Raw genomic sequence first — 25,373 nt, forward strand, 5'->3', positions numbered from 1 at the left:
GAGTGCTAGTAAGTAACTAGAGGAACTTATTATTTTTTTTTCTTCCTGACTACAGTTTCATCTCCTCAGTAAGAAAGATGAGTGAGCTCTGGCCCTGAGTTCAGGGGGAGACTGGCCAGTCGACACTTGAGTAGACTCCAGGACAGCGTGGGCTCTCTACCTTCTTCCTCACATGAGCTGATTTTTTTTTCACATTTGCTCAGAGGAAGGAGAGACTGATAATTGACTGAAAAAATCTGAGGTTTCACAATGAGTAGAGCCTTGAAGGATGAGGAAGAGCGTGACTTGTCGGGGAAGTGTAGGGAGCACTGGGGACAGGAAAGTCAGGAGACATTTAGGGAGTGGTGCTAGATGGAGTGAAGGCTGCAAGAAGAAAGGAGGGCAGAAAAGGAGCTTGGGGCAGAGCCCCTGGAGTGTCCTGCTAAGAAATTTGGACTTCATTCCATGGCCTTTGAAGGTTATCCCATTAAGGGTACTTGAGAAGGAAAAATACCTTGCTCATCTCTGACTGCAGTGATTGTGGTGGGAAAGTAAAGAAGGGAGTAGAATGTCTGTAAGAGAGGTTCCCCCAGCCTGGGCTGTGCCTTTGGTTCACTTGGAAGTTTCTGAAAGTCCACATTCAGGGAAAACACCCCTCAGTGATTCTGATGCTGTAGATCTGGGGAGGCCTGGGGAATGTTTCCGAAATGCTGCAGGTGATTCTAAGTGCAGCCAAATGAGGGAACAGTTCCTATAGTATTAGGACATTTGGGAGAGGGGTCTGGGCTGAGGCTGCTTGTAGGGTTGTCCTTGGTGAATGATTTTTATTTTATTTTTATTTTGAAATGCTTTTTGTTTACACTGTTGTGAACTTTTTGACAATATATGATTTCTCCCCTCAGGTGTGTCATAGGGCCACCACCACCAAAGCACCCTGTTCTGTCACCATATTCCTGTGCTCTTCCCCTCCTTGTTTTCACCCTCACCCTACTCTCCTGGATGCCTCATTTCCTTGGTCAGCTTCCTAGGTTTGTCTGTAGTCTATAGCTGAAACCATCTGCTATCTATCTTTTTCCTTCTGATGTATTTTTCTTAGTGTGATCCCTTCCAGCTCCATCCATGTTACTGCAAATGGTGTGAGTTTATTGTTTTTGATTGCTGAGTAGTATTCCACTGTGCATATTCCACATCTTGATCAATTCATCTGTTTGGACCATTTTTTAGGTTGTCTCCAAAGCTTAGCTAATGTAAATAGTGCTGCAATAAACACTAATTCCTTTCAAATTAGTGTTTGTGTTCTTTGGGTGGATTCCTAGGAGTGGAATAGCTAGACAGATTGTATGACAGATCCGTTCTTAGACAGAGTATATGACAGATCCATTCTTAGTGTGTTAAAGAACCTCCACATAGCTCTTGGGAGTGGCTAGACCAGTTGCAGTCCCATTAGCAGTATAAGAGAGTTCCTTTTTCTATGTGTGTTGATGATTTTTAAACCTGTCTGGGGAAGATGTCTCTATTTAAATTTTATGGTTTGCCTTTTATTCTTTTAAATATAAATATTATCAAAACATAGTCATTTTCACATACATTTTCCCACTTATATCTTGAATAGTACTGCTCTAACCTTATGCCTTTGTGCTACTTTCCCTTTTGTTTTTGTTTTTGGTAATTAGAAGGAAATGGAATATGAAGGCTTGTGTTGGTGGCTGTCTCCTCTTTGACAGTCTCTCCTGGAGCACATGATCTGGATTCTGCTGCTGGGACATGTGAGCTGTAGCTCATAGTTCATTTCTTTAGTCTCTGAGGAGATGAATGAAGTAATGGTCCCTTGTTCATTTCCTGGGACCAGCTGAATTTGGGCCATTTCCCTGCTCCCCCCGCAACATTACAGACCTTACTCCCATTTCTTGAGTTCTAAATAAACTACTGACTTTCAAAGTTTAATTTTTGCTGGGAAGGCAAATAGTTCTACCAAAGGAGAAGTGACGTCTCAACATTAAAGAAATTAGAAATTATAATTTATGCTTAAAAAAATAATGTTAGTCCAAGTTTAAGCTCCCTTTGCTCCCCCTTCTTCTCTGTTCTTTGTCCTGCCATGTGTTTGCAAACCATTCTCATGACCTTCTGCCTGTGCAGCATATTTGTAGTGGGGCCAGATTATACATACACCACTGACTTTCTCATCTGACCTCTAAAGTCAGCTTCTGAGCCCCTTCATTTCTTTGGGTTTTGCTAATGTCTTCTTGTTAAAAGAGAAATATTATTTCCCATGGAACTTTACTGATGGTGTGTGGAATAATAGGATCATGCTTTGTGAAGTTCAGACCTGAGGTCCTACATTTTTAAACATCTCCAATTTGCTGTTGCTTGTTTTACTTAGTTCAGTCTTGGTATTTCAGGACTGGAGGCGGTGGCTACCCATTGGGCAGCATCAGCTCCTCCCTGAAAATTAAAGGGAGCACAAAAATGAAACTGAACTTCTTGTTTTTCTTCACCTCCCTGTTAATTTAACCAAGCCAATTGGCTCGCCCTCATTTGCCCTTTTCACACCTCCCAAATTAATGTTATGTGCAAATTTGATTATAACAGTGTGAATAATTTCTAAGTTACTTTTGTATACAGATTGGATACTGTTCCTTGTGATTCCTTTCTTCATACTACTAGATGTATCCAGTGTTTTTTTTTCTTTCTAGTCTGTTTAATTCCTTTGTGGTTCTTGTAGCCACATAAGTGTCAGTTGAATTGGAGATCCTGACTCCTGGGACACTGTATCAAATGCTTCACCCAGATCAAAGTACGTGGGGTTCATTGCATTCTTTTCCCTTGCTAATTCAGCTGTGCTGTAGCCAGAGGTCCTGGAGCCTTGAAATTTAGGCTTCTGGTCAAGGTGAGGAAGCAGCCCTCTTCCTGACTTTTCCAGTTTACAAATATGTTTTCCTTTCTTCCCAGAATTCATTCATTTAGCAACATGTAGCAGGCTTTGCGTCTTGGCCCCCTCAACCAGTGGCTCCATTCTGGTTGCAAAAAAGAAAAACCTCCTGGCCTTTCACTTCACCCCTTCTGTTATATGCATGGGACTATACATTGGGCACTTTCGTGCTGGAGAAACAAACCCAATCCAGTTGTATCCTCTGGGTATTAAAATGTTGGTTAAAAGTCAACTCTGTGGCCAGCCAAGCTGCGCAAATTCTTGTATTTGCTAGCAGTGTTTCCTTGGGCAAATCACTTGACATCTCTGTTTCCTGATCTGTAACATGGAGATAATGGTAATTTCTACCTCATCAGGTTGTTGTCAGGAATAATTGAGTGATACATGAAGCAGTTGCAATTTGTTTAGCTAGGATTAGTTTAAAAACTGATGAATAATTTTTCAAGAATTTCTAACAACATTGCTGCATTTTCCAAGCAACTTTGGTTCTCTTTTATGTTATTTGCCTGAACAATTTAACTGTAAGAAAAGTAAAGGAAATGAAAAGCAACCTGATTTTGCCACCTTAACTTATTCATAACTTTTCTTCTTTTAGACTCCCTTATAGTGAATAGTTGAGAATTGATATTTAAAAGACAGTGATATGTGTGTCTTATTCCACATCAACTCATATTTTGCTACATTTAGGTGTTATTATACAGATACTTACATTAAAATCATTTCTAAGACTAATATTGTTTTAGTGAGGTGTATTTTAGTTTATTTATATATTTAGTTTACTAGAACCAATCCTTTTAAATTGTTGGATTTTTTAATATATTATTTTCTAAATAGATGCCCAAAGAGAATTTAATTGTTTTTAAAGAAGGAAACAGAAATACCCACTACAGAAGATGACTAGACAAAACATGCCTTCCAAAGGGAAATGCCTTGGACGACTGTGTTTAGTCTGTGCTGTATACATCACGATGCATCCTCAGCAAGGAAGGGCTGTTGCAAGTTGTCTGTGCCATGAACATTTTGAATACTCTTGACTTTCATACAGGTATTTGCATTTAGTCAAATTTTTGTGGTTTCTTGCTGTTCGTTTGTAGGTGCGCTCAACTAAATCACAGTGCATTAGTCAAAATGGCCAAATTTGCATACATATTTGCATATTAACTGAAGAATGAGAGGAGAAACTTGGAAAAAATATGTATTAATATTTTGTCCATCTTAACTTGATTGATTAATATCTATCCTGTTTTACAAATTAATATTCAGCTGCAGCTCAGAAGCACACTTCACCTAATTTATATTCGACTTAGATTGCCAGGGCTTAAAATCAGTTGGCCTGTTTCAAAATCTAGGTTTATAGTTGACATTTTATAAAAATTTGGCAAGGTGATGAAGTACCATGATGCAGATGAAAGAGAACATTGCAAATTGAATTTATTCTAAGTCAAAGATGTGTAGCACAGGATAGTAAATCCACAGCCCAAAAGACCACATTCTGTTCTCTTCAATTGGAGGGCTGAAGAACAGACCCTGGCTGAGTTCTCACTCATTACCTAGTGCTTTGAGAAAATCACAGCATCTGTGAGTTTCACTTCTTCTAACTCAGTGACAATGACTCTGGTGGACAAAGGCAGCCTTGAGAATTCAGTGAAGCAGGGCATGCGAGGGTCCCGTGTAAATGTTGCTAATTCTGTGCAGGGTGGATAAGCTTATGAGGTATGTGTTGGATGCTGAGGACACCGAGGCACTGAACTGAAGAACTTGTGCTTCCCCTGTGTTTTGGTCCCCCGAGTATTGCAGGCCCTCCCTTCATGTCATCCATAGGTTCTTGAAAACTGTGACTTGATGCCAAATGGTGGATGAGGAAAGAAGGTCCTCTAATAGTGGTTGCTTTGGTTAACAACAGTGGAGATTGGTTTTGTTTTGTTTTGTTTTTTCTCATCACTATTATAACGAAACAAAGCTGTAAATGCTCCAGGGTGCTGTAAGTAAGGCTTTTCTTCTTAGCTTAAAACCAGGAAGCTTTGTGGCCAGAAGGAAGCCTACACCATTTTGCAGGCAGTTTTTTTTAAAAAAAAGAGGACTTGTACCCCTCACCCCCTCTTGCTGCATTTTGCTACAGGAAATGACACTCTGGCTCCTTGAAGATGGCTAATAATCCTCTGCGGGTAAATGCCCATCAAGTCAGCCAGTTTGCTCTGAGGAGGTCTTCCTTGAAAGCCATGGCCCAGGGTTTTTTTTTTTTTTTTTTTTTTTTTTTAAGATTTATTTATTTATTTATACAAGCACTGGGTACAGTCCGAAGCACGGGAGGGTGAGAGAATTCACCAGAGCAGGGAGCAGAGCAGGCAGAAGGACCGAAGTACACTGCTGAGGGGAGCAGCGGGCGGCAGGAGAGGTCTGCGTGCCATGTGGGACCCTCCTCCAGTGGCCGGGGAGCAGCCGGGGATTGAACCAGCGCTGCAGAGGCTGCAGGCAGCTTCGCAACCCAGCGCTCAACCGCTGCGCCACCAGTGAGGCCCCCATGGCCCAGGTTTTGCAGAGGCTTGGAGGTGAGCCTGAGGGCCAGATGCCTTTACAGGAAAGTCTGTTGCATGTGCCACCCTGGAAGTAAAGACAGAGACAGAGACAGAGACGCTACTGTGCAGGCCGTTAGCACAGACAGGCAATCTCTTGGGTAACCAGACAGTTTGTCATTTTACTTTTTCTTGTTTGCAAAATCTAGCAGTAATAATGGCCTAGAATCCTAATACTCACACAGCAAAATCTTGTGGCAAACATTGTTAAGTAAGGTCTTTCTCTTTGAAGATGAAGAGAGATAAGCAGTAGCATTTTTGGATATGAGTTTATCATTTCCTCCTCTACACCCATTAGTCCTCAGAAAAGACAGCTCTTGTTACTTAATTTGGAGCCTCTAAATGGTTTTCGCAGTGTCCTCGTCTTCATCCATGATTTGGGTATTAGGGAATGGAGATGTTCAAAGTGAATCCCCACAACTCTTCCATAATCAACCTTATCTTTTGTGGCCACGTAACCTTATAAGAAGTAAAAATATTGTCATTTTTCTCTTCTTAAGAGGTTATAATTTTAGTATAATTTTGCTACTCAACAGTAGTAAGGAAGAAACACTTCTCCATGAAACACAGAGTGGACAGAATAACTGTGTCCTCGGAAAGTATGATATGATGCTGAGGCCTGTGGTTGCTAGGAAACTTATTGGGAAGATGCAATCTTTGGAGTGTTGTATTAGCCAAACTATAAAATTTGGCATCCATACATGGAGTGAATGTCATTAAATATTTTTGAGGAGGAGGAGGGTTTTAGTTAAGGGAGTCTAAGAGAGAAATGGGGTGGCTCTTACCCTGTGGCTGGCAGCTGCTCTGGAGGAGAGTTTACGAGAGCAGGTGTGGGTACAGCAACACCTGTGAGTGTGGTTCCTAGGCCCACTGGTGCTTTTCCATATTTCACTTCTTACTAAACAGTATAATGTTTAAAATACATTAGAAAACTATCACTTATCACAGTACTAGGACAAAATAGGTATAGTTCACTGTTGACTACTTTTACACTAATGCCTTTGCATTTTTCAGCACAAGGGAGAATTTTCAAAGTTAGATAGATATCTTCTGAGTTTCCAAATCCAGAAACTCTTGAGACCCTGCGGATTAATTTTAGCATATTTCTTTGTCTTTTCCTTATGAATTTAATTTTTCTTCAGAGGTTTCCCTTTCAGCTTTTGTGGTTATAGAGTAACAGAAATGAAAGTGGGGACACCTATAGGTATTTATAATAGAATTATATCCTCAAAAATATGGTAGTAATTGACAGGGCTTTTTTTTTTTTTTCCCAGTGAGAGAAGTTTTGAGCTACATGCCTTCCTTCCCAACCCCCTCCTTGTAGACATCTTGCGATGAGAAATGGTGGTGCTTTGGGAAGAAGCATTAAGTTTATGAAAAGAGATGGAGAGTTGTCAAGTCCAGGGTGAAAAAGGGACTGAGAGAAGGAAAGAGCTGGCAACAGAAGCAGACCTGGACCCTAAAAATGTCCTCTCAGGCCCCCAGGAAATTTTCAGTGACAAACCCTCCTTCGCCTGTGCCTATCTGAAGGATGGGGATGCATGCACCTCTGCCCTGCTTAGCCCCTGCCTCACACTTGAGGGCCCCTCTGTACACTCAAACTGCCCTGTCCTTCACCTGCTTGCTTTCCAGCTTGAGTCCATGCTGCTTAGCGAGATGGGGGCAAAGGGTGAGTGCGAGGAGCTCATCTGGAGAGAACACAGAAGTGCCTGATTTCTCCCACTGTCTCTCCAAGTGTTTTGGCTCTCACTGTTGCCAAGACTCTTGAACACCTTTTAATCTGAGCTCTGTTTTGTGCCTGCACTAGGAGGCTGATAGCAGCCTGCTACCAACAGGTGCATGTGAACTAAGAACTAAAGCAGAAGGAACCAGAAAATGAGAGAATTTCAGGTTTCACTATAAGTAGAGACCATGTGTGTTTTGTTGGTTTGTTTTACCTTTTAAAAAGGGCCAGTGAGTGAAAAAGAACTCTGGGACAAATATTAGTCAGCTGATTCGGTTCTGAACCGACCGACTTTGTACCTTGGCATCTGAGTGCTTAGAACCTTTTGAACTTTTGCCACTGAGTAATTCTGAAAAGGCTGACAGAGCCAGGGGTAGATAATGGGCAGGAGCACAATGCCCTCTGCTCCAGAAATCAAGGTAAGCAACCAGCTCCTTCAGCAGTGATGGCATGGAAACTCGAGGACCTTAGGGGGATGAGGGAATGGGTCACAGATGGTCAATGGATTTGCTTTTTCTCCCAGAATTCATGATTATTTTGAGAATTAGCAGAGTGTAGAGGAAATGGCCTAGATTTTATACTTAAGAAAGATGAAGTGTTATCCAGCTCTCCATTTGCCCACTTTCTGGCTGATACATCGGGACAGTCACTTAACTTCTCTGACCCTGTTTCCTCAGTTGGGAATCTGAGGGTAGGACTTTTGCAGCTCCACTGGGAAACGTTAGGACAAAGGAAAGATTAAAATGAGACCCCCGCCTCGCTCCAAATGTCTCAGTATGCATCCGTGTCTTAGCTCAAGTGAAAATGTAGCCTTTTAGGGAGATAACCATCCTTTAAGTTCTTATTCTCCATTTTGAGTTCTGAAATATGAATAGCATTTATTTAAGCCATTGGCTGGATGCTAAAAGATGCTGTATAACAGTGACAGTCCCCTCAGTGCCCTGGAACCTGATGTATTTGTGCATACAGGCACACAGATGAAGCCTGCTACGCCCAGAAGCCCAGACACCGGGCACTGAACATATGCAAACTCCCCCAGCACCAGCACACAGTGCATATGGCAAATTCTTAGACCATCGGTTTACTATTTTTTAAACACTATCCTGAGTTCAGAGGGTAACGAAATGGACTTAAACCCAGAACTTTGGAACTGTTGTGGGAGCCATACACCCAGAGAAATAATTCTTTTCTGGAAGAATGCACTATGTGATTATCCTTCATGTAGAACTGATATAAGTAAATATTAGAGGACTTTAAGGGTGAGAGTGAGTCCTGTAGAGGCCTGTAGGGGCAGGAAGGCACAGTGGAGTTTCTCTATGATCCAAGCAGACGGGTAAAGGAGAGTCCTGGAGCCTTCAGTGGTTTTTTCAGGCTTTTATTGAGCTTTTTCTGGGTACATGGCAGGCAGGGGTGCTGGGGCTGGCAGGCCTCCCGGCCCCTGACAAGTCTTCACTCTTTCTGGGCTCTCTGGAATTCTCTCGTGGTGTCCCCCATCTCTGCTTCTTCCACTACTACTACTCTCTGTACCTCCTCTTGGTTCCGCTGGCGTCCACAAGACACTGCCCTTATAAGCCCAGTCTCAGCTCACTCAGCTCAGGTGTACCCACCTATGCATGCCCACCCCCTATTCCAGGTGCCTGCCATCAGGCATGCATGTAGGACCACAGGGATCCATTATCAATGCTAATGGCGGGAGGGCAGAAAGCCTAATAATCACTTACCCTACAATCCATCCCCTCAGGGTCTTCTGCCATACAGTCTATATACAAGTTTTATACAAGTTTCCCTTGGTGAATTATGAACACTGTAGCCTTGGCCCACAAAGTAAAAACAACTGAATACATAACAAAATACAGCAAAATACAAATAAGTCCAGGCAGGGCACCACCCTAGGGGCAAAAGACAAGATGATCTACCATGTCTGCTGCAGAAGGTGCTGCTGAGCTGATGCGATTGCATCTGCCGTCACACACCAGGAGCCATCAGGCTTCCTGGCCTTCTCCACACTGCATCCACCCCCAGGATGCACTGACTCTTGGATTATCTGCTTTGCAGATAATCGCCAACCCTCAGGGTTTCTGCCTGTGGTCATTCCAACACTTGGCTTTCAAAGCCACCAATGTGACACACAGACCCCTGCACTCAGGCCAACCCATTGCACAAGCACATGGGTCAGGAATCTGTGGATACAAGCTCCACATGCGGCCTCTCTTGGGTCCCCTCTTTGGCTTTGGGCTCTACCACAAGCCACATCCTCCACCCGTCCCCCAAGGGGTTCCTCAGCTCCTCACCCTCACTCATCATCGGACAGGGCATCACCACAGGTGATTTTAAGACACTCACTGGCCTTCTTTAACATACTTAGGCTGCTTAACAGCCGCTCAGGGCTTCCCAATCTTAGCACCAGCTTTTGCCTTTCTGAGTTGGCCTTTTTTTTCTCCCCTAAGTTGGCTTTTTTTCATACATCTCTGCCTGGCTGCAGAGCCCTTGGCGAGGGCTTCCTTCAGCCAATCTTGGGCTCTTCTCATGCCTGTCCCTTCCTCTACTCTGGCCATTGCCTCCCTGGGTTGTGGCCCGAGGATTGCTGGGCAGTACACAGGCTGCTTTTGGCCACTGAGGCCCAATGGCCATGCCTTGATTATCATCTCCTGGGGTTTACAAAGGATACCATCCACCCCCAGGGCCCCCAAAACATAACCTCAACCTGCGAAATTTCCTTCGCCTTCTGGCAGGATTGTCCATTGGCTTTTCCCTGCATAAGCACTGGGCGAGCTCTGAATCACGGTCCCCTCTCTTCTATGATTCTGCTGCCTCAGGGGTCATGGGCTGGTCCTCGCAGGTTGTCTCCTCCACTCGAGGTCCTGCAGCTCCTGGACCTTGTCCACCCCTTGTGCTCCTGCAGCATCTTTAGCTCTTCCCACAGCCCTGGACTTTGGTCACCACTGGTGTTGCCATATGCCCCCAGCGTTGCCACAGGTTCATGGTCTGCTATTCCTCAGTCCCTCCTGAGGTCTTCGGAGTGCTCCATACCCGTCTGCCTCGAATCATCCTGCCTACTTACGACTTATGCCAATTGTAGTCACTTGCCCTACAAGGCCCTAGGAACCCTGAATTGTTTATTTCTCAGTTCATGGTAGCCATGTGCATGCTCTGGTTTGAGTCAGCAAGGCACGGGGCAAGTCACTTCCCATCCTGAAGCTCTTTGCTCTGCAAAGCTGACTAGTGGATACACTAGGATGTGACTATTAACTTTCAGATTTTACATAAATCCAGCCTCCACTCCCTGGAAGGGCTCAGTCTTGTCTTTACACCTTCCCCGAGGTGATTTTTTTTCTAGGGGCGGAGGCGGGAAGGACAGGAAAGGAGGGAAAAGGAGGCAGACTGCTCAGGGCGCCTGCCAGGAGCGCCTGCCGTCCAGTGACTTGGGTACTGTGGGGCGCGGAGCCCCTCGGAGGGGCTGGAGGCGGAAGGGCTGCGCGCCGGGGCCGGGCCGGGGCTGCTGCCGGGGAGGTGGCCGGCAGGGGGAGGCCCGGGCCGCGGGAGCCACCTCGCGGGTCTCGCCGTGGCCGGGCGCCGCCGGGCGGGAGGGAGCCGGGCGCCGACCCTGGCGTGGCGGGCAGCGATTATGCAACCCGCAGCCCCCTGGTCCTGCCTCCCGCCGGCCTGCGCCCCTCCCTGCGCTCTGCCAACACTCAGCTCCCTCTCGCTCTGTCTCGCCCTGTGTTTTAAACAGGAAGTGCACGGCTGTCTGTAACGTGCTGCCGGGGCCAGGATGGAGCAGTGAAGTCGCCGCCTTGTTTCCAGCCTGCGGAGCCCACTCGAAGCCCAGTCCCCAGAGCGCGCCCTGAGGGAGCAGGGTGACCACCTGGTCCAGGTGCGTGGGTCGGGTCCCCACCCCACCCCCATCCCCATCCCCATCCCCGGGTGGGGCGCCGGCCGCCGAGGGTGCCGAGGGTGCCTTGGAGCGGGATCCCCAGCTCAGCTCCGAGCGCAGCTGCATTTGCGTGCGCCGTCCTGGTCGCGCCCCTACTGCTTTCTCCCTCGAGGGTCTGCTAAACTCTGTGGGTTCCTCCGCCCAGGGCGTGTTGGCCCGGGGTCGGAAGGCTTGGGGCAGCGCCTCGTGCCTGCAGGACCTGCCAGAGCTTTCCAGGCTGCGCTGCCTGGAGTCCCCAGCTGCCCTCGCCAAGCCTCTCTTCCTCCTGCTGCTGCCTGAAGCAGCGGCTCTTTGTTCCTCAGAGCTGACCTGGGGTTATCTGCACACACGTCCTGGAAGGGTGGGGGTTATTAGGAATGGTGAGAGTGTGTGTGTTGGGGGGCGGGGGAGGGAGGAAACCTAGGGAGAGAAAGGGAGAAGTTGTGGATGAAGCTTTAGGGGGAATGGTGCCCAGGCTGAGAATTCCCATCCTTTCAGCGGTGAAACAGAGGAGCCCACTCTTTGCAGTCTGTCTTGGGAGAGCCAGGCCTTCAGGAACTGAGGGAATTAGTGATGCAGAGTGAAAAGGTAGTTCCAGGGAATGAGGGACACCTGGTTGAGGTGTTCAAAGTCTGGTCTCTGGCTTGGTAAATCCAGTTGTGAACTTCCTCCCTGAGACAGAAGTTACCTTTAAAGGTAGGAGCCAGACATCTTTTTTCATTAAATTCCATTTTTCATCAGAGTGACTTTTCTCAGATTTGCTAGGGAGATTATCGTTTCACCTCCTTGTCTTGCCCCAGCTCGGATGTTCATAGGCGGGGAACAAAATGCTAGGGGCAAGTTTGGTTTTATGCACAGGCTCGTTGCTTCTTCATTTCCCTGGCAGCTTCATTCTCTATAGACTGAGAAAGATTGACATCTCCCCCAGTGAAATCCTGGCCTTGTTTCTCCACTGAATTTATCTACCTGATGAATCTCCAGTTGTGGAGGATGCTAGGAGAGGTGGGATGGTTGAGCAGAATCGGTTTGATGGGACGATGTGTGGTCTCCAGTATTTGAACGCTGGTAAAGTGAGTAGCATCTTTGGGATAAAGGATGTGAGCAAATGAGCAGAAGGGAGGAAAATGAGATCTACAAAGGGGTTCTTTCTACAGCAGGGAGGGAATGCCCATAATCCCAGGACTGAGAGCACTGGGCTCTTTCACCCTGTTGGGTGACCAGGTTTCTCAGAAAGCAGGGCCAATTGTAGAATTTAAATTCGTCATGTCATATGCTGACTGTACCATTCTAATCCTGATAAAATATTTATAATGAAATCTCTTTGGTACAAATTAATTTTGCTTTTAGAGGAAAGTCTTTTGTAGTTGAGTAGCCTGGTAAATTTTTACTATCCTCCCTTTTTTTCCTGTCAGCAGTATGAAGGTAATTTGAATTATAAGATCACTTTATTCCAATAGTCCTTCAGAACTTTAATCTCTTAAAATGCAATTGCTTTGAGCATTGTGATAATATCAATAATTGGCATAATTAGCGGTAAGTAGCTAAGATACATTGTAAGAACTGAGCAATTAATTTCATCTTCTAGAAAGACATGGACTTCTTAAATTTGAATTTAATTCTGAGATATCTGTTTATGCCTCTTCTCTTTCCAAATACATCATGAGATTAAAAGTGAAAACAGCTCATTAAGCGATTCTTGAAAGACCTTAACAACCACAATATTTTGCCTCTATTTTTATACCCAGGTGTAATCCAGACCCTCTAGCTTATTAATTTCTTTGAGGACTATCTTCAGCATCTGTCACTCTGCTTCAACATGAAATAGAATAATGGCCTTTGCAATCCTCCAATTCTGTGCTCTATTTAGGAACAGGATTTACTCCCATCCTAGAGGAATTTCAGCCCAGGAATAATAACTGCCCTTTAATTCCTCATTTTTTGTTGTTGCTGTTTCTAAAGCATATTTTATGTATCTCATTTACAATTTGTTTCTGGGGACACAGTATTCATTTATCCCACTTTATGGGGAGAGGAAATGGAGGCTGATGAAATACGGCTTTTCAGTGGTCGTATTAGAAAATGGAGATGTTGAGACTTGAATAAGTTTTTTGATTTCTAACCTCTGGCTCTTTTATAATCTGGAGAGTAGCTCCCTAAGGAAGAGATGGCAATGCTGATTCTTCAGCCATTCCAGAATAGAGCCAAGAAACACCTGACTAGAGATTAGCCTTAGTAAAGTTTCCAGATCCTTTCCCATTCCTGCCCTCCCCAGAGCTCAGGGTTTGTTTTGTTTTGTTTTTCCATGTTTGAAATTTACACTTCTCTCTCAGTGACTAGATTTAGCTGTGTTTGCATCAATGTGATTTGGTTTTTGCTGCCAGAATTCTCATGGCATATTTTAATTTACAGATATGTCAGTTCTTGGTGAACAAGACTTTTTTAAGAGTAGAATATTTTAACTTTTTAGAATTAAAAAGTCAATACTTCTCGTTTATTCCTATGACAGTTTACGTCCCAGAAAGGAAATATTGAGCAAATTAAGAAATGATGTATATGATACCTCCTCCCCTCCCCTCACTATCGTGTGTACCAAACCGCCATCCTACAGAGCCCCCACCTGCCATCCCAGTTCAGGATAATCTGGAAAACTCACATTACAGAAAGACATGGGCAAAACCCTTATATACTTTAAATTATATATTAAATATTTCTGTAGTATTTCCCAAATAGAAGCAAGTATTTTTCTTTTCTTTGCAGTGTTTAAGACTCTCCTTGGCTAGGGTTTTATGTTGCATCTAGAAGAATATAAATTAAAATTTGGAGTACATTTTCCTTGAGAAATTGTGGATTAAATATTTATATTCTCTTTAGCAATTGGAGTATTTATAGTTATCTACAACTTCCCCTCAGTAAAATTGTGTCAGAATATCAGAAGAGGGAGAAAGGAGGGCATGAGGAGGAAAGAGAGGTGAAGTGAGGAATGAAATGATTTAGGTATGTATTGTTAATACATAATTTCTTATTTTTAATGATTTTTTTAAAGATTATTTATTTATATCAGAACCACAGTACAAGCCAGAGGCGCAGGAGGGTGAGAGGATTCACCAGAGACAGAGTGGGGAGCAGAACAGGCAGAAGACTGAAAACACTGCTAAAGGGAGCAGCGGGAGAGCCAGGAGAGGTCTGCCGCACCATGTGGGGATCTCCTTGGCCAGCCGGGAATCGAACCCTCCTTGCAGAGGCTGTAGACAGCTTCATAGTGCTGCGCTCAACCTGCTGCGCTACCGGGAAGGCCTGTTAATACACAATTTCTGTCTGTGTTGGGCAGTTACTTTGGCTAGTGATCTAGCCATGTGTCTCCTCCAACTGAGAGGCTAAGAATGAAAGAAAGGGTAACTAGCTTTGATGTTAAATGCCAAGGAAAAGTTATCGGTCAAGAGGACTAGGAGTGGAAATAAATGTGAGTTAAGGTTTTTGTTTTTTCAAAATCCTCTCTTCATGTCTATTATAAAATCAAAGTTATCTATAGTTGGAAATTAAACTTCAAAGCAGTGCTTCTCCACCCTTACAAAATTAGAAAGGTTTTTGTTAATACTGAAAGATTTCAAAGATGTTGACTGGTTTAGAGTTTTACTTATCTCTAATGATTGCAAATGCTTAGTGCCAAGTTACTAATTAGTGTCACTCAACTGAAAATATTTTGTAAATAATGACCACAGCATCTTCCAATATTTGTAAAATCATAGCACATGCCTGAGGCAGGGAATCAGTCTGCCGATGTCTCCCAGTATCCTAAAGTCCACAGGCCCCAGCCCCAGTCAGGACCAATGCCAGAGATCTGCTCTGCGCTGTTGGTGCTACAGTGGTGATGTGAATCGAACGGTGTTAGCCTTCAGGTTAGGAAGATTCCCAGGTGGATTTTTTTTTCTTTGTTGTATATTTAGTAGCTGATGTGTGAAGTCCTCACTTTGGATCTGATCTCATTTCTGGGTTAATTGCTATTTCATGGTCAGTTGTGAGGTCTTGCTGTTGCTGTCAGATAATTGAAATTCTAAGAACATCTTCGCTGCTGTTTTGGGTAAATATCCTTTCTCATATACAAGTGGGTTCTGGACTCCTGACTCCAGCTGCAGAATCACCACTGTTAATGGTCCAGCAGCTGCAGTTTTATATTAACTTCCCAGAAGTTAAAAGAGGTTTTCTATACTGACCAGGAAATCTGTACAGTTTTTGCTCAGTGTGTGGAAGGGCAGATGTTATTTATTTTGTTTTGCAATGGAAAAAACTGACATTTAAGTTCATATTGAATCAGTCCCTCTGGTTTCTAGGCCTGTTGCTGTGGCTTTGGTATCTTGCTGAAGACAGGTGAGGCAGGACACCCAAATCTGTTGGACTTAGTGCATAATGTTACTTTCTTTTTTTACAAAATCATAATCACTTCCAATTTATTACAGATCTCATGTCTGCTACATGCTGTGCGTGGATTAGCTCTAATCCTGCTGGCCTTGGGCTGGGTGGGTACTATCCTGTTTTCATAGGTGACAGACTGAGTCAGGCAGAGATTGTAACTTATCCAAGTCACGTGGACAAGCTCAGCCCTGGACTCAGATCGAGGCATGTCAATCCCCAGGCTAGAACAGTTCCTGCTTTACCACTGCTTCTTTCTCTGTCCTAAACTCACTTGCAAAGAGAAATGATAACATTTTGTTCAATCTTACCTTTTTCAGTAAAGGTTAAAACCATAGAGGAGTGTTAGGGATAGGGACGTGACAGGGTCAACATTTTTATAAATATTTTTGGCTTTCTATCAGTGAAAGTTTCTTGAAGCAGTATTGCCAACGAGCAGTATTACTTGCATCCTATAATAGAAGCTTAATAATTTTGCTAGAAACTATACATATTGTTGTCAGGTTTATATCTCCATCATTATTGCACAGTGATTTCTTTTTTATTAACAAATTTCCTGCTTTTGCTAATCCAGTAGATGGTGATTATAACTCCACTTTAATTTTGCCCTTCTGTTTTTTGATATATTTTTATTATAAGTAAGACGGAATACTTCTTTATTAATTAATTTAATTTCTCTGTACTGTGTATTGGGTCTCTTTCTTGTAAGACAATCCTTGAAATATTTCTTGTGGCATTCCTTTTATAGACCCTAAAAATTAATTCATTCTTACCTTTAAACATAGTAAATACTTTTCTCCCGCTATGTCACTTGTCTAAAAACTTGGTCAATGATGCTTTCATTAACAACAAAAATCTTTAATGTAGTTAAATCCACCAATTTTAAATATTATTGTAGGCTGTGCATTTTGAATCATTTAAGAAACTGGGCTCATAATGCAGTATCTCTTCACTTCATTAGCTTTCTACGTTTACTCTTACTTGGGTTTTTAAACTATTTGGAATTTAAGATATGATGTATAAGTCCATTTTTGTTTTTAAAAATTTGTCATATTGTGAGTCAGTTTCCCCAACACTATTTACTAACAATCCACTCATTCGCTAGAGATTTTTAAATAGATTCCTTGCCCTTATTTGCATGTGCGTTAACTTTTTGTACATTTGTGTTCTCTAAATAATGTGTTTGCTTCTCTGGGGATGTTATTTCACTTTTCACACAATTTGATTTAATATTCCTAACATTGCATTTCTTTCTCAGTCTTTATTTTTTAAGCAGGCATGGCTCCCTTTCCTGTTTGGTTGTCTGTGTAGGGCAGGTGGGTGTCTTACTTCGAAGGCTTCTCTTCGGTAGCCTCTCCATGTGCAGGGGGAGCTGGGATGTGTGTCCCTGGTATAGCCTTTGAATGAATGTTTTATGAGGTGTGATGCTGTAATACATGGCTGAGTACCCTTGAAAGCCTGTTAATTATAGATGTTTCTTTATTATTGGGAAAACATTACCAGTTTTGACTTGGTTTTCTCCAAGTTTACCTTGCTTCACTCAGTTGCCCATTCCCTGGATCTTGTTTCTCCTCCAGTTTCCAGTTGATGTCACACTGAGTGCTGGAAGACTTCATTTGCATGTCTGTGCAGAATACAGTGTATTTGTTCCTTAGTTTATAAAATGTGATGGCACCATGTTGTACCTAATATGGCTTATGATTATAAATAAATTTTACATTGTTGGGGGGAAGAACTTACGGTCTCAAAATACATATTCATGATATGGTTTATCTAAGCCAAAGAGGTTACCTTCAGCCATCACTACTGGGATTGTATGGGTAATGGGTTATATTTTATTTTCCTTGGTCTCCAGTTCTTAAGGTGCTTTTTGCAGGAGAGGGTTATATATACATATAAATACTGAAATTTTCTGTTTGCACAATGTGTGGTAAAATGATAATGTCAGGTATTCTAGAGCCCAATACTGGCTTAGACAGATAAAACCACTGCCCTTGGAATTGTTCTTCTATTGTGCCTTAAACAGGAGTCACTTAGGCATTCACCGAAATTTTATTTTAACAGCCTCCATTACTGACCTGACTGAACTTAGGTATTCAGAGAAAGCTTCATCATTCTAGATGTTTTCCATTTCTCCTTCAGGTTCCTCTCTACTCACCTCACCGACTGTCAGATCCTCCTGTCTTAACATCCTCCTCTTATTTAATTATTCTAATGTAATTGACAGCCAAGCTCCTTCATCTATTCAACAACATCTGCTGAGCTCCACACTATTAAATCTTACTTCCCTTACCTGTCCTCCTCCTACCTGCTGTGGCCAGTCATTGTACTAAGTCTGACGATACAATGTGAATATAACACAGTGCTTGACCTCAGGAGATAGACACATAAATCATTAACTGGAATTCAGAATGTCAGGCACTTTACACCATTACATTGTGATAAACAGAGAGACTGGAGCGCAAAGGAAGCAGTGATTTGTCTGTCTTGCTGTGAGGAAAGAATTCATTAAGGATGGAGGTGATTCTGATGCTGAATATTGAAGGGATTGAACTATTTACCAAGCTGGACAGGAGAAAATGCAGAAGCAGCAGCCCAGGGTCAGAGCTGGGAAGAGCTCAGCATGGGAGAAACATGGCGTGTGACCGACTGGGGCAAAGAGGTCATGGAGAGAAGCAAAAAAGAGGTTGGAGGTGCATCCTCATTCCAATTCTTGGTCCAGTCCTGTGCAGGGCCTTCCTGACTATTTCTGAACACAGGGACTTTTCCCTGACAGGGTATGGAATCTTCAAAGGTGAAATAATGCTCAAAGCACTGTCTTAAGGTATGTGAAAAGGGAGAAGGGACAATTAGTCTATTAGTTTATTAAAATAAACTAGGCCGAAATAAAGAGAACTGGAATTAAGGCGAAAATAGTGGGAAAGGAAAGCAGAGGATAGATTTGACAATCATTTATGAGAAACAATCAGTTCCTGACTTGATGGAAAGTGGAAGGGGAGTGGGGAGTTAGAGGGAGGAAGAAGAAAATGTCTCTTGTTGATATTTCTGGCTGGGAAGATTCATTGTTTGAAGGTATCATTAACACCTGTCATCAACAGAAGGGAAACAGGTTTGGCAAGTGAGTAGTGAATTCATTTTGAGATGGGGTGCAAAGTTGGGGTGCCTATGGGGTATTTCCCCCCCATTTGACTGTGACTTTAAATGTAGCTGACATCCTCCAGTTATGACCAAAGAGCCAAAGATTGAGCAGTTACAAGAAGCAGAGCGAAAATCGCAAAATGATAGATAATATCACTGAGCAGCTCGGGTTTTGTTTTGCTTTCTTTCCATATAGCATGTCATATACTCCTTCCAACAGCCCCCTGAAATAATTATAGTTATTGCTTTTTACAGATAAGCTGTCTAAAGCACAGGTAAGCATTTTGCCAAAATGCCCAGATACTAATAGGGAAAAGCTGTCAATCTGTCACAGATTCCCCAGGAAGGTCAGTGAAGATTGAAAATGAGAGCATGGATTTCACAATTATGGTCCTTTTTTTTTCAAGATTTATTTATGCATACAAGAGCTGGGGTACAGGCCAGAGATGTGGTGGGTGAGAGGATTCACCAGAGACAGAGTGGGGAACAGAACAGGCAGATCCACTGAAATACACTGCTGTGGGGAGCAGCAGGCATGACAGGAGAGGTCTGCTGCGCCATGTGGGTCACCTCCCTGGGTGGGGATCAAACTCGCACTGCAGTGGCTGCAGATAGCTTCAAAGTGCTATGTCTTAACCCCTGGTGCCACCAGGGAGGCCCCACAATTATGTTTTTAATTGGTTGGTAGAAGAATTGTAAAATCTCAATCTAGATTGTCATGGATAAGGAAAGAGTAGGAGTTGAGAAAGTAGGGGCACCAAGTGGCGGGGCAGGGGAGGGAGAGAGAGTGAATGTATGTGTGTGTGTATGTGTGTGCACACATATCCCTGAAGGCATATTTTCGCATGTGTGATAGTGACTGGAGCTTATATTTTGACTAAGAACAGTGAAAAGGAAGTCAACAAAAATACAACCCTCATGGAGTAGGGTTGTAGAAAGGACAGAGCAGCAAGTGCTGAAGTGCGAACATGCTCAAAGGTGGTGTCTTGGTGCAAATGGGTACTTTTAGTTCCTTTGCAAGGAAAAAAAGAAAAAAACATGTGACTGGAGATGAGTGTGCAAGTGGAGGGAAGGGATTTGAGAAAATTCATGACTGAGGGCTAGGGTGTTCTCAGTAAAATAATAGCAGACATCTGCTGAGAGTAAGGCAGCCTCTAGGAGGAAGGAGACAGTTGAAGTAACAGTTAGCTTGGGAAAAAGGAGCTGCCAGATTGAAGATGAGTAATAGTATGTATCACTGAAGGCCCAGTTGGGGTTTTGTTGGTGAGGATTAGGTGATGATGTTTTTTGTTTTTTTGGGTTTTTTTTTCTGCTTGATAGCGTAGTAAGAACACCATGAACAACCTTTTAAAACAAACACACTCCCTTTGCCCAAACACTTCAATTTAGATGGTGACTTAAGGAAATTTAAGGATTGGGGGAGGGAGAGTAGGACAGAAGGAGCAATAGCTTGAGAATTAGAGAACTTGAGTTCTAGTCTTAATTCTTGCATAACAAGAATGGCCTTAGTGTTGTCAGCTAATCTAGAGCCTGGTTTCCTCATCTTTCAGAGGAGGAAGTTTTGCTAATGTCCTCTTAAGAATGGAACTCTCAGAACTTCCCTGGGATTTAAACATCATTAGACAAAAGCAGGTAGATAAAAGAATAATGGTAGCTAGGTAGTTGTCATGTATCATCGTTAGTTCTTCTGAGAACAATTCCAAAGCGCGTGACCTTGGGGAACTGACAGGAGAGGGACGACACAGCTCTCTGATGACTATGTCTCCCATTGCACCTGGCAATGGGAGAGAAGCGACTGGTCAGGGCAGGGGAAGTGAGCATGGCACTGTGATGGGAACTTGCCATGGTAGAGGGAGTGTGTTTGCTACATACCCTGGTGCCCTAGACACCTGGGTCATTTCATAAAGTTAGTGCTGCACTAAATATCCACTGTGTCCTTGCTATCTCTGTATGACTGCATTTTACCCCCCACTGGGGTAATTTCTCCCACTAAGTTAAAAATGAGGCTTTGTAGAAGAGAATCTTTGTAGCTGGAGAAGCTAAGCATATTTATAGTACCACCTTAAAGCTCTACTCCTTCCCATTTCCCTTCACAACCTCTTGATTTTCTTTGCCAGTTGAGAAATCAGAAACAGTTTGAAGCATTTTGTTACTCTTCTCAGTTACATCTGTTCTCCCCCTGGAAGGTTTATTCTTCAAAACCATTTCACTGGCTTTATTCTTGTTAAGAACAGGAATGATATCTTAAAACCCTAGAGGTGTGGTTAGTGTTAAAAGGTGGATGCAGATCATACAAATAACTCCAGATATTATTGCAACAATTTAACAAGCCTAAACGGGTGATAGGACACTTAGAAATTAAGCCTCTAATCCTTCTCTATACTGTTACATATTTGAGAGAAATTTGGGCATTTCCTTTTTTCCTCATTAAGCTCTTACACAACTTAATGCTTGGAAAATTCTTCACAGGAAGAAACAGGGTGTAACAGTTTATGTGAGACTTTTTTTTTTTTAATTCACCCTTTTAGCTAACGTCTGAGGATACTGTTTTCTCCCCACTGCTGTTTCTTTCTCAATGTCTTCATTCCAACACATAATTAAATACTCTTCAAAGTGAGAAAATTAAAATCTTTTAAACTCGGAGTTAAAACTTGGTCTCTAAGTGTGTTCTTCAATTTCCTGAGAAACAACAGGAAGGATTTGCTTTCTCAAAATAAACTGAGAAGCCTGACTGAGCTCTGAGTAGTAGAAATCCGTGATGCCAGTGTCGTCACACAATGGGAAATCTTTAGTCATTTTTATTCTAACCTCAGAAAGTCAAGTCTAGTACTTTCTTGTTTTTTTTTTTTTAACACCAGGGACCAGGATGTGGATTTGCAATTCAGAAACATACCTATGGCATATGTGAAATTGCCATAACAGTGCATATGTCAGGGAAATTGCATGTACATCAAGATCTGATGTTTAGGAGACTCCTCTTCCAAGCTGTGTTTGATCAGCTGTACTGGAGGCCATGCAGCACTGGGAAATGTCCTTCTTGGCCATTCAATCTGGAAAGTATAAAGAAGTCAACTGACTGTGCATCCACTGAGCATCTAGACTTGAGCTTCAACTTGCTCGATCTCTATTATTTCAAAGCTCTGCTGATAAGAAAAGTTTGGCAGCTCAGGTTAAGCATAGAACTCTGTTGAAGAGGCAGTCTGCTACAATAATGATATATATTCAAATTCTCAGGTAAGAATAAGGACATTTCTCTATTACAAGAATCGAGGTATGAGAGACTCTTACAAAGATATGAAATCAATTGTGTTATAGCCGATTATATATTTGGGAAATTATATGTACATCAAGAAGTTTGTAGAATTTTTTAAAAAATAAACTTAATTTTTAGAGAAGTTTGAAGCATACAATTTCTGTAGAAAATTATGGACTTTCAGCTAGTCCCCCCCCACCAAGTCTTTCAAGAAAAGGTAGAAAAATGTCTCAAAGCAGTATACTGCTATGGTGTGAGTTTTTCCTCTATTTTTAGCTTCTCTAACTCTTTGTAGTTGGTCTCTTATAGACAAATGTATTTGGATCTGCTTGGCTTATTTAATCTTCTCTGACTATTTTTTAACTGGTATATTTAAATGATTCATATGCAAAGGGATTTTTGATACCATTGGGTTAATATCTACTAAGTTTGTAACTGTTTTCTTCTTGAATTTGCTCTTTGTTTCTTCCCCCACCCCCCCAAAAAACCTTTTCTGTTTCGGCACTGTTTTCTGTGAGTTTAAGTGAACATTTTATATGATTCCATTTTATCTTTTAAAGTGTAAATTGTATATTCTTTCTAAATGCTTGGTACTGTCCTAGAATTTACAATTAATCTCACTTTCTTAAAAAAAAAACAAAAAACCACACAAACATATAGTCACCATATGCATAGAAAAAAATTTAGAAGGATATATACCAAAATAGTCGGAGTAGTTTTCTCTGGGTGGTAGGTTAAAAATAATTTTTACTTTCTTTTTTTTTTACAGTTTTCTGTATGATCTGATTTTTTTTTTTATAATAAGTAGGTCATATTTTAGAATCAGAAGCAACAAGGGTCAAATGCAATTCACAGCAAGACAAACCAAAATTCTCCCATGGTTTTGTAACAGGGTGGTCTCCAGGAAAGGGGGAGGTTCCAGGTTCCCTGCCCCACCCAAGGGAGGGTGGAGCTGAGCAGGGAGAGAAGAAGATGCAGAGGTGACTGAAGAAGGAAGCAGGATGGAGCCAGAAGGAGACCTGGAGGAGGCACATGGAGCCTAGAGACACGTGAAGAAACTTGTCTTTTGGTCATGGACTGGGTGACACGGATGTGGGTGAGACCCATGGGGAGGTGACCATGGCAGCTTTTATCTTGATGTTGATTTTGCTCTTTTCCTTCCGGGCTTGTCTGGTTGTTTCTGACCCTTTTCTATGGGTCCCCACTGGAAGATGCTTTAGACTTGTGGCAGGCTTTGGGGCCTTACTCTGGGCCAATCCCATATGGATGGAGTTTTACCCACGAGGGGACGGGTAACTTTGGGTGCTTCATTTAGAAACTAGACTCTTTGCCTTTCCTGTATTGTTTCCTAGTTTTATTAAAGTTCCTTCCCATTAAAGTCTCATATGTTTTGTGTTGATGGGGCGGATGGCAGAACCCATGTAGAATAGGCAGGTTTGCGGGGTTTGGGCTGCCCCTCTCCCTGTCCTGTAACAGATTCAGTATTTACCCTGTTCTTGGAGCTTGAGAACACCACCACATTGACCCTTAGCCACCCGGAAAGGGATTGGTGGCTTCTCACCTGGTATCAGGAAGGTTGTCAACTCCTGCCCTGCACCTTCTCTGCCTATGCAATGAGGCTAAAACCTTGCAATAATTTAAAATCAATCCACCCTGTGGTTAGACATTTAAAAAAAAAAAAGGTTTCTACCTAATAGAGAATTAACCAAATCCTTGTATTTTTGCATAGTTAAGTTTCCCTCTACATGGAATATCTTTAACTGCCTTCAAAAAAAATAATAAGCAGAATAAGAACACTTAAAACTTAAAAGTATAGGTTTTTTTCCCTAAAATGTGTTATATCTCTTCAGTTCGCTGGTATGAAACTTCTCTTTTTGGGCAGGATGGAGAAGTGGTATTAGAGATGGATCTCTAGTAATAGGAAAAGAAATTATAATTAATGTAAGGCAAGGGGTCTCTGGATGTCAGGGAACTCAGTACTTGTGAAGTTTTAGAGAAAATTACTGTTGTTGTTCTTGTGATGTTGATTATATCATCTGAATTTATTATTTGCTTTATATGTAAAGCAAACCCAGATTAAGGTTTAAGCAAGTTTCATAACTCAGTGCAAACAGATGAAAAGTAGATTTTTAAAAATGGTTTTAGTGACAACCTGTCAATTGTTTTCAACAAATGTGATGTATATTAAGTTTTGTTAGGCTATAAAACAGGGTCCATTATCTTTTGCTACTTACCTGTTGCCTTCATGTAAACAAGAAACACGTGATACTTTCTGAGTCTCTAAAAGAAGAAACTAATAAGACAAACTACTTTTTGCTTTACTTTAGTCAAAAAAATTATAGGTCTCAATTTAATCTTATTATTGGAACCAGGGAATTTCTTTTAAGATAAGAAATGAAGCAGTAGTCATGGTTTATCTAAAGCTAATACAATTAAACATTGTGAGATATATATATATATGTATATATAACCAAGTAGAAAAATTATAAAGCAGAAATAAAAAGCAATTCATTGATTCTTGCAACCATGCTCTACTTTGCATTAACTATGTTACAAAGTACCAAAAAGTACACAATTGCTATTTCAGAGATTATAAGTAAAGTTTAATAAGTTTTCTTTATAATATTTTGATGTGAGATATTGTATAAGAAGTAGAAATGTAAGAAATCACATTTTTTGAATGTTTAGTAAGATAAATGTGAAATGTTACTGAATTTTTATATTTGTACTATAAGCCATGTTAGCAGATTATTAAGTAAGAGTGGGAGATAAGGGTAAGTAATTGACTCCTTTACTCATTTTTTAATGAGAGATCAGGGACTTGAAACTTGCTGAAACAATGATGAAAACTCTTTCTTTGTTACTCTGCTTGCCCAGTATCTAAGCTTTTCCTGTATTGGTTGGCCTAGCCGCCTTTCAACCTGATGCCACTGGTCCACTATGCTGCTTTAACTTGTCCAAGTCTGTATTGTAACATTCTGTCTTTTTGTCCTAAAGGATCGCTGTGAAAATTACTTAAATGAGAAATGATTTGGGGTTAAGAACTGTCAATGGAGAAAAGAAATAATCCTCTCATTATTTTGAGTACAGGCAGGCAAAGAGGATTATCTGCACCCCTGAGCTTTCACCCCCAAAGAACTGATAGTATAAGAGGTTATTTTTGCTTTTATAAATGTAAACCCTAATGCTTTAATAACTACTCTTAGCAAAAGATTGTTAGGCACTAATTTCAGCCTGCCCTCTCGTCCATTTATTTCATGATCCCTTTATGTGTGTCCTAATCATTTGCTCTTTGAAAGAAGTGTGAGTTTGGGATGGGCCATGCCACAAATGCCCAGTTTGAGTCCTAGATACTAAAGCAGATATTTACAGAGGCTAACAACTCCCATTTTGAGCTTTATGGAAGTGATTATGAACAGTGAAGTGAAACTTTTAAAATTGCCAAATGGACTCGGGCA

General features: G+C 42.0%; 1 protein-coding gene across 2 annotated transcripts in view; it reads left to right on the forward strand.

Moving 5' to 3' along the window:
• Positions 1-25,373, forward strand: part of LRRC8D (leucine rich repeat containing 8 VRAC subunit D) — a 117,154-nt gene that overhangs the window by 13,267 nt on the left and 78,514 nt on the right. For both annotated transcript variants that reach the window (XM_037500604.1, XM_037500603.2), the window contains exon 2: positions 10,938-11,078. The gene's annotated coding sequence lies outside the window, so the exon portion shown is untranslated. The remainder of the gene's footprint in view (positions 1-10,937; positions 11,079-25,373) is intronic.

Source organism: Talpa occidentalis, unplaced genomic scaffold (assembly GCF_014898055.3).
Source record: "Talpa occidentalis isolate TD23 unplaced genomic scaffold, MPIMG_talOcc4v2.1 talOcc4.9, whole genome shotgun sequence".
Lineage (NCBI taxonomy): Eukaryota > Metazoa > Chordata > Mammalia > Eulipotyphla > Talpidae > Talpa > Talpa occidentalis.